We start from the raw sequence: 10,615 nt of genomic DNA on the forward strand, positions 1-10,615 counted from the left end.
ACCTTAGAATGAAGACCCAACCCAAATTAACAGTAGAAAACCTTCAAACCTTCTCCACACAGTGTTTTGTCCTAAATACATGGAAAATCTCCATGAGAATCCGAGAAAACGAAGAAAGGGATGAAAAACTGAAATCCTAGCTCATAATATTTATCTCCAAACATTCCAAACATGATTCCAACCTTCAATCTTGCTCCTAAATGGCTTTGGAGGTAATTTAATTGGTAAAAATGGGTTGAGGGTAGAGGGAATCGAAAGAGAGTTTGACAAAAAGGATGAGAATGAGTTTCCCAAACCCTAAACCCCTAAATGGCTCCTAAATACTCTCGCTACAGCAACATTCCTCCTCACTGCAGCAAAAATCTCAGACGAAACTGCATTTGGGTTTCTGCGGAATCTTACTACAGCGAGACTGCACCCAGAAATGCACATTTCTCTATTGCTCTCTTGCTACAAGAAGAAGACTATAAGACCCTACTTGGTCATGAGGTTATAATAGACTTATGACTGGTTTGACCCTAATATTTAACAAAAAAAATATAAATTTTAGACATTATTTATAGTTAAGTTATGCAATTTTAAAATTAAGAAAATAAATTTCTTATTCTCTCACTTTTGTATCTCTCTTTCCTCTTAATAATTTTTTGTTCATAAAAAAGAAAAAAAAATCAACATAATCATGATGCTTAAAACATTTTAAGCTAGTATGTCTTATTTTTTATATCTTATATTCTTAAAAATTGTTTGAATATTATCTGAGGCTGGGTTAGGCAAACTATTAGGTTGTTAGGAGGATTCTTCATCCTCTGTTTTTGCACTATTCTATACTAGTAATCTTTTTTATTAAATAATATAAACTTTATATATTTTTTTATTTTTATAGGCTAATTTTCTTTTAATTACTCTAAAAAATCTAATTGAGAAGTAATCTAGCAAAAGATCAAGAAAATTGAAAGTCATTTTACTGTATAAATTTTTATGTTTAATGTTGTTCCAAGAATTAATGACTAAACTTAATTTAATTTTCTTTTGTCCTAAATTCCTTTTTTTTATTAACATTTTTTTGTTGTAATTTCTTTTCTTAGTTAAAGAATAAAGATATTTTTAATTTGTCTAACTAAGAATTAGGATAGGACATGAAGACATTTAGTTTTACTAGATTAGATATTTAGACCATGCAAAGGTAAACCTTCTGGTATATTCTTTAGAATAGTTGTAATTATTAATTTCATTCATTTGTTCATTATCTATCCATGCATTATCCATTCATTTGTTCAATATCTATTTCTCTCTTCTTTTTTTTTATAATTCATTTATTCATTCATTCATTTGTACTTGCATGTATTTATTCATCCATGCACCATACAATCATTCATTGATTCTCTATTTCTTTTTCTTTTTCTCACATTCATTCAATCATGCATGCATTCATTCATTTATGCATCATACATTCATTTGTAATTCGTCCATCCATCCATCCATTGATCCAATCATTATACATTCATTCATTACTTATTTCTCTCTCTGTCTTTTTTTATTCATTCATTCATGACCTATTTCTTTATTTTATTTTATTTTTTACCATTCATACATGCATGCATTCATTTATATTGAAATGTTATGATTAATGTGTTGTTCCTTGATTGACTACATTTTTCTTCTTCTTTTTGTTCTTTCTAATGATGGTAAACTAAGATATTTTATGTTTTATTTTGTCCTTCAATGATGCTAAAATACTGAAATATTAGGTTTGTTCCTTGAGACACTACATTTATGATCTTTTATTAATTTTTTTTAAATGATGGTAAATTAAGATGTTTTGTATTTCATTTTTTACATTAATGATGTTAAAAAGTTGAGATATTAGCTTTATTCCTTGATTTACTTACATTTATGATCTATCTTGCTACATAGGCATTCTCGTTGTAGCGAAAGTGTCCTAAGCGAAAGGGGTGTAATTGTTGCATTCTCGTTGTAGCGAGAAGGCAACAGAAAGGAGTGCATTTCTATGTGCAATCTCGCTGTAGCGAGATGCGAGATTCTACAGAAACCAGAGTGCAGTTTCCTCTGAGATTTTCGCTGTAGCGAGAGAGGGTGGCGTTGCAGCTCACTGTAGCGAGAGTGTCGCGACTAGAAGGGGATTTAAGGAGTTTATGATTTGAAAAAATCATTTCCCATTCTTCTCTTCAAACTCTCTTTCATTCTCTTGACTCCCAACCCTTTTTCACCGTTTAAATCGCCTCCAAATCCGTTTGGGTGCAATTGAAGGTTGGAATCACGTTTGGAGCATTTGGAGGTGAGTTTTAATGGCTAAGGTTTTGGTTCTTGTCCGTCTTCTCTGTTTTCTTGGTTCTCTTTAGGTTCTCATAAAATTCTTCCATGTATTTAGGATGAAATCCATGTGAGGGAGGCTTTTATTGTTGATTTGTGCTGTGGGTCTTTGATTTGAGGTAAGGGGAGACTCTACCACATCTCTTTGTCTTTAAATCCGTTTATATTGATAGATAATGCAATGTGGTTAAGATAGAACATAGGAAGGTGTATATTTAATGAGAATGGCTTGGTTGTAACTGTATTGTGATAGAAATTTTGTGTGAAATGTAATGTGATTGATGTTCAAGAAATGTGTATGATTGATGGTGGATGTGTGTGTGATGAAAGGAATGATTGTAAAGAGATTGTGATTAGAATTGTATGATTGAATATTGTGTGGTAGAATATGGGCGTATGTGCCTTTGATTGAGAATAAATTATATGAGATAAATGAAATGTGTTTATGTGGAAGGCATGATGAATTGTGAATGTGTTTGTGTTGAAATATGTTGGAAAGCTATGAGTGGTTCGATGATATACTAAGAGTGTGGAAGATAGGGCCAGTAGAAATACCTTGGGGAAGAGAAAGTGGTGGTGATACCAACAGTGAGCGTGGGTGCACCACAGGCCACACACTCTCCTCCTAACTCAGCCTTTGACTAACACCTTTGTCAAAGGGCCCGTGACTGCACACGCTATATCCGTGTGGCGGGGACTATTCGACGACTATCTATGGTGTGAAACTGAGTAAGTCGCTAAGGTTGAGGGCATTAGGAAACTATGATCACAGTACCATAGTGAGCGTGGCTAACGTGCAGTGAGCGCACGCGTGTGTGTGTGGATTGATTGGAGGTATTGTGAGCGAACCTGTGTGTAAATTGGTGTGATTTACTTTTATGTATAGTGAGCGTACACGTGTAAATGACTGATATGTGTTTTGATGTGTGTGTGATTACGCTAAATGATCTATACTAAATTATGTAATGTTTGGAACATACAAGGTGATTCTCTGTCCTTGTGTGTGATAGTGTAGAGTACTCACCCTTACATTTATTTTTCAGGTGACCAAGACGATCAGCACCGGGCTCAGTGAAGGGATGGATGACACTGCTATAGGACTTAGAATATTTATTTTATTTGAAACTGAAATGCATTAATTAAGTCACGTAGCGATTAATTGATTCAAATTGTAATCCATCCTAATTTTGAAATACTTTGTTGAGCTATGCATTGGGAACTGTTTGAATGAAAAACTTTTATTACTCCCATTTTGTGAAATTTATTTATATTTAAAAATTAAATTAAGGTGTTACAATTACAGAATTATTATTTTGTTTCACATCCATCATAATTTCACAATCATTGCCCCTAGGATCCCTTAAGAATTTCATAGTATAGATAATTGCTGGTTAGCCGCTACACATGGATACAACGTGTACCAACCCGACCTTTTTTAGCAAAAGTGTGGTCATGAGTTTAGGTAAGGAAATGAGTGAGACATGTGGTGTCTTTTTCCTTTATTTTCATTAATTATGCACAATCATAGAAAAGCATCCACCACCCTCATTTCTCCCAGATTTTCAAAATTGATCCCATCTTCCTCACCCCTAGTGTATCTCTGTAACTATCTATACTTATTTTCAACATTTCTCTTATCATTCTCTTTCTTAGCATTTCTCGAATATTCTCATTTCATTCCCACATACTTTTCATAAATCAACATATCAAAATATGTGAGTTATAATTATATAAATAAATGTATTACAATACATGTATTATAAGTATACCCTTCGATGTATTACAATATCTATATCATAATCACACCCTTCAATTTGTTATGACTCACGTATTATAATCACACATCTCATAATTCCTTAATCATGTCATATTATCTCTTTTTATATATAATATTCTTTCTTCCTTCAAGATTAGTCAAACACTTTTCATCGATAATATGAATCCACCAATTTTGAAATACATCAACTATCAAACAACATCTATATTTATTGTATCATACCAGTCTAATATAGAAAATCATCAAACAATGTCATACCACACAAATCAATATAATGTGTCGAAGGTCAGACACCTTCGAACTCAATGCAGGCATACAATTTAATATACACACTTTCTTAGTATTAATAAAATTGTCTATCCTAAAGTTTGGCATCATCCAATATTCACATTATGTCTATTATTGATGAAAAGAAAATTGTCGCGAATCCTCATAAAAATATAAACAGAAATTAATGTAATACTAGGGTGCTAACCTATGTTGACTCCAATGATAATGGTTAAGAATGTGCATCAAACATGTTAAAAACATTAATTACGAAAGCAATTAATTAGGGAGTTTGTGTAGTTCCAAGGTTGAAATAAAGAACAAGAAGCAGAATTGTAAAGTTCAATCAATCAAAAGTGGTAACCCCTAGTTCATTCATGTAGACTTTATCCCTATTCCTCTTAAGATTTAATACTCTTACTCTCCTCACATAATTAGGTTAATTTAACAAGCGAAAATCAACCTTATGTTTCCATACGAATTAAGCAATTCAATAAACTCCAATCTCTCATTCCAAGATTACGTAATCTTAGAATTAAACCCAGAATTAAGCAATTCAAGTTTAGAATCTCATTAAAACGAATTAGGGTTCATTACGCAATGTCCCCCTCATTCAACCATTAATTCAATTCAAGAGTTTGGGAAGAAGAAATTCATGGGAGAAGAAGAACTATATTAACATTCAAACCCAGGAATTCAAGAGTCTAAATGAACTCTCTATGGATTAGAAAAGGTTTAGCCCTTCATGAGGATGGGTCTTACAATTATCAAAAATGAAGAGAAACCAATGACATTAATGAAAAAATTAAAGAAGAATTAGAAAGAAAATTGAAATCAAACCCTAGGTTGGGTCCTTGGCTATCACCCAAGGCTGACCTAAGTTCTGCAAATGTTCCTAAAATGGCAAAAATCTATAAATGTAAAAAGATCCTCAACCCTAATTTCTAAAATTCTATTTATAGTGCAGTGGTTGTCACCCATAGTAGCTACTATGAAAGTCATAGTAACTATGTGCAGCCTTCATCCTGTCATCCCTTTCTGGAGTGTCCACTATGAGCTCAAAATGGCTACGCGCAGCGCCCGTAGCTACTATGGAATGAAAGTGGCTACACGCAAGACTGGGTCAATTTAGCCTTCTCTGGAATGTCCACTATGGGATCCAAAGTGGCTACGTGCAGGCCCTCCTTAGTCTGGGTTTTTTATAGTGTCTACTATGACTATAAAAGTGATCACTTGGTCTATCCTTTGAATCTACCTTGTTATAGTGTTCACTATCACTTTTGAAAGTGGTCACTTTTAACTCAAGTTTTCTCAGAGGCTAAAAATCCATAGAATAAGCCTAGAAAATCCTGCACAATTATTCAAATGATCAAAATTGCAAATTATATCTATGTAAATCAATGTAAATTAGCCAAAAATTAAGAAATCTATGATATTTGACCAAAATGATGTTTTTATGTTATTTACACTTTCTAAGTCTATTTTTTCTATCAAAGAACACTAAAAAGACAAGTAAAAATCTAATAAAATATGGATTCATCAATTATTCATAATATTAAGTAGTAATACTAACTATACCTAAATAATGTTCAATAGTAAAATCATAATATTTCTAAAAAATGATTCTATTCAGAGTGTTTACTATAAAATTGTATTTAGCTAGTTCTATAAATAATCATAGGTTTCTCATGTTTAAAAATCTCTATTCCTATGCTTAAGATTTTAAAAAAACATTAGAATTCTAGGATTCTAATAGAAAAAATTAGTGTTTTCAAACCACAATACCTAAAAAGGAGTTAGGGTTTGGAATCAACTTTTCTTGGAAATAGGTTTCTTAGACCCAGTTTTCCTGACATCCAAGAGAGAGATACAACCGTCCTGATGGAGGATATCATCTTACAGATCAAGGTTTCCTTAAGTATTACCAAGCATAAAACTTTAGATTAAGAGAAAACGGAGAAAAAGGAATGAAGTTAGAGATCTGAGCTTTGAGAAATTTACTTGAATTTGGATAGAATAGACGTTTGAGCTTGAATTTGGAAGAAGTTGAAGGTTTGGAAGAGTTTTCTCTGAGAATGGAGAGGGAGAGAACAAAGATAATAGAGAAGGAAGGTTGTTTGGTTCTAAATAAAGGTTTCTAGGACGAAAGTTTTTTAAATACTCCTTAAACTCGTGACTTTCTCGTTACAGCGAGGTGCTTTTGCTAAAGTGATTATTTGCTTTAGAATTATTTTTTTTATTTTGACAATTATGGTAATTAATTTCAATCATTATTCTTATTTTGTTATCCTATACATATTTTCAAATATAAAATTATTGATACAACATTTTATTTGATGTTCTTTTGAGTCACTTTTCTAATCACCTCCCAACGAACCTAGTGCTTCAAGCAGTCTTGAGATTTTACACCTTGTTCACATAAATGGTGTGGTTAGCAAAGTTCACAACCTCAAGCATAATTTTATAAATTAAATTTTTTTTCCAGCAATGCAATTAACATTCATAGCCATCTATATCCACCATAGTGTAGCTACAAATAAGGGAGTATTATTTTATGTTGAGTCATAATTAAGTTGTTGGCATCAAATGAAGTTGCAAATCTTTCATTTCATAGACCTACACGAACGTAGATTTCCTTAGTTGTCGAATAGTCTTTGACATAGTAGAAAGTGTCATCAATGTAAGTGTGACATCTCGAGCAAATGGGTGAAGGTGTCAAGTTCCTATGATGCCTTAAGTATTTTGTGGGAAGAACATAACAAATAAGTCAAACTAGAATTCAATCTTTTCTACATAAGGAAAGCAACAAATATGCCTCAAAACTAATATATTGGTACAAAGTTCTCTTACCAACAAGCCAATTAAAAACATGTTTAGCTGTATAACTTTTCTCCAAACTAATTGATCAAATAAAATTGTCCTCAACATGGCTACTAATTGATAAGTTAGAATGATAAATGCCTAAAGTAATTGATGTTGGTATCAAATTGACAATTTGAGAAAAATTCCACCTCTATTGAGTTCAAACGTTCTTAACATGTGGCTTTATATCTTGAATGGTGACATAGGAAGTGTGGTCACATAATTTGTTCAATCCCGACCGGTCCTAAGTCAAAAAGTGAACTTATCCTTTGTAATATTTTAACCTTTTTGATTGTTTTCCAAGATTGAGACCCTCCATCTTTATTATGATCTAATAAATTATCTTCCTTCACATATTTTTTTCAAGAAGTTTGACCAAAGTTTGTCTTTTTTGTTCACTATATCCTTGATGAAGACCATCGCTGTCTATCAAGATTTAAGAATTTAAAATGTAGTACTAGGTAAGTTAACCTAGGTCGTCCTCCTATGAATTATTAGGTGAGTGACTAAAACATATGGTATGCATAATATTCAGAAAATAGGGGGGTTTAGTTGTGCTTTTAAAGTCCTTAACCATTCAAGCAAAAATTCAAATTTAAGAAAATCAATCAATAAAGTAAATTAATCCCTAGTTCATCCACAATTGGTTCAATCATCAGTTAATCAAGAATTAAATACTAATTCTCTCACAAACTTGAATTAATTAGAATAAACATCAATTAATTCTTGGTTTCTCATGTAAGATTAAGCAAATTACATAAACTCTAATCTCTAGCTCTTAGAATTAAGCAAACCTAGAACCTAATCAAGAATTAAGCAAACTAAACTATGAAACCTTGTTAAAAAAAGAACTTGGATTGACTGAAGCAAACAATTCTTATTTAATTCATAACTCATCTCTCAAGAAATTAGGAGAAATAAAATATGTGCAAGAGGAAATTCTTGTCAATAATCAAACCCAAACAACCATTGTGAAACTATATTAGGAATTAATCCTTAAAATTTACCCTTCAATTAAGGTGTGATCCAAGATTACAAGCAATTAATGTTTAGAAAATCAGAAAAATAGAGTGAGAAAGGGAAAAGAGATGAAAACCCTAAGTGGAGCTCTTGGAAGGCACCCCAGAACTCTTACCTTAATCCTCTAAAAGTTCAGAAATGAAAAATTACAAGAAATGGAAAAAAGGTCCCTACTTTTTTGATTAGAGGTCTATTTATAGTAAATTTAACGCTTTCCTGGTGTTGTCAATATAAGTGGTGAAAGGGACAACGCAGAGAACCTCCTGCAGTGCTTCATGACTGGAACGTTCATTATGGATGATGAAAGTAGCAACGCATAGTGCGCATTATCACTATGGACGTTGAAAGTAACCAAGTATAGCCTTTACCAGCAAAATAAGCCTGCGTGTTTTCACTATGAATAGTGAGAGTGATAACGTGCATCTTGCTCCTTGAAAATGGCTTTGGAACACTAAATATGGATATTGGAAGTGTCAACGCACAACTGAATTTTTCTTAGAAGGTTCTGAAGTAGTTACTTAGTGATGGGGAAGTGATCACTTCCACCCATTTCTCCCTTTAAAAGCTTAACTCCCGTGGATCATTACTATGAATTTCTTGCACATTTATTCTAATAAGCATATTTATGAAAAAGAACTATAAAACTATATAAATTGAACTAATTTAGAGAAATTGAAACTAATTACAAAAATAAATTTTTTACAGTATTTACATTTTCTAACTTCATTTTTCTGTTAAAAATTTACTAAAAAATAACTAAAATATTAACAAAATATGGATTCATCAATCCTAAACTCTTTTACCCAATAAAATCACATTAACTTCCCTTATTCTCAGACCAAACCCACCATCTTGGGTTCTACGAGTGATTGCATCCCAATTCACTCTTTCCATCATTATTCTTCCAAAGAAAATCATGCACACACTTATCAATTGAGTGACAAACTGATTAAGGTAGCCAACACAATTGTAGATAGTACATTGAGATCGATATAATAACTGACTTAACTAGAATTAAACGTTCTGCGTTATCAAGAAAACTAGACTTTCAATTAGTAAGTCTATATTGAGTTTTTTCCATAATAGAGTCAAAGTGTCTTCTTTTCACTCTTTTTGAAATAACTAGAAATTTAAAGACTTATCAAGGGAAGAAGTAAAACAAATACTTGAGATAGAGGTGAACTTGACTTATTTTTGATCATTGATACTAGTCAAAGCATAAACTGTCAAATCGGTGTATTTTACATATGTATTATTTTGTTTGAATTATGTTGGGTATGCTTCAAGTGTATGAATTTTCACATGTTGGAATATGAATATGAAAACTGTATGATTTTGATGTAATAGCTGAACAATTACAAGTGCAGAATAGTTGTTATGTTTGATATGAACTTGTGTGAGCTATGTTTAGAGTTCTGTGTACAAGTTGTCTCGTTCAAGCGACGTAATTCTCGCTTAAGTGAGACTAAGTCGTGCAAAATTGAGCATTCTAAGGTGTTCTCGCTCAAGCGAGATCAGATAGGATCACCCTAACTATCCCCTCACTTAGGAGAGAAGGGATCTCGCTTAAGCAAAAAAAGCTCGCTCAGGCAAGGAGTAGATGGAAAATGGGTAGTTATCTGGACCCAATCTCGCTCAGGTGAGAACACTGCTAGTTCAAGCGAGATGCAACTCACTAAGACGAGGTGTTCCTTGCTCAAGCGAGAATAGCAAAAATTTGCAAGGTTCCACTATCTGGTTTTCTCGCCTAGGTGAGAGTTGGCTTGCTCAAGTCAGAGTGTGTAGGCCTAGAGGGGTATTTAAGGAGGCACAACACCAAGAAACGTTCATTTCTCACCAACAGCCCTCCATTCTCATTTTCTCTTTGTTCTCTCACCTTCATACCTTAAAGGAAACCTTCTCAAGCCCAAAATTCTTCCCAATCTGAGTGGAAACCTTTGTTTGGTACAGATCTAGTGAGGAGATTTGAGCCTCGGGCGTTGTTTCTTTCCTTAGAAGTTTACGTGGAGTTAGATTTGAGAAACCCATTCCAAGTAAGGGGAGTTCACTCGAATTGGCTTTATCTATATGCTAGGTATTAGGATACCTATATGTACAACTTGGTCCTAGCTGAAAGTAAGCCCGTGTATGAACAAACCCTAGGGAATAATCCCGAGTAAGCATGGCTGGGTGACTTGATTGTTGTTAACAATTGTATTGAACTGATGTATGTGACTAGATTTTCTATTATCTTGTGATTGGTATGAAACTGTTTATATTTGAGATAGTTGTTGAAATGTTGTAGTATAAGGTGCTGAGATTAGCTAATTACACATTGTAAAATAATATGTTGAAATGCCTACTATATGGTTATATTAT

This window comes from Abrus precatorius, unplaced genomic scaffold, assembly GCF_003935025.1.
Source record: "Abrus precatorius isolate BTA unplaced genomic scaffold, Abrus_2018 Scaffold8, whole genome shotgun sequence".
Lineage (NCBI taxonomy): Eukaryota > Viridiplantae > Streptophyta > Magnoliopsida > Fabales > Fabaceae > Abrus > Abrus precatorius.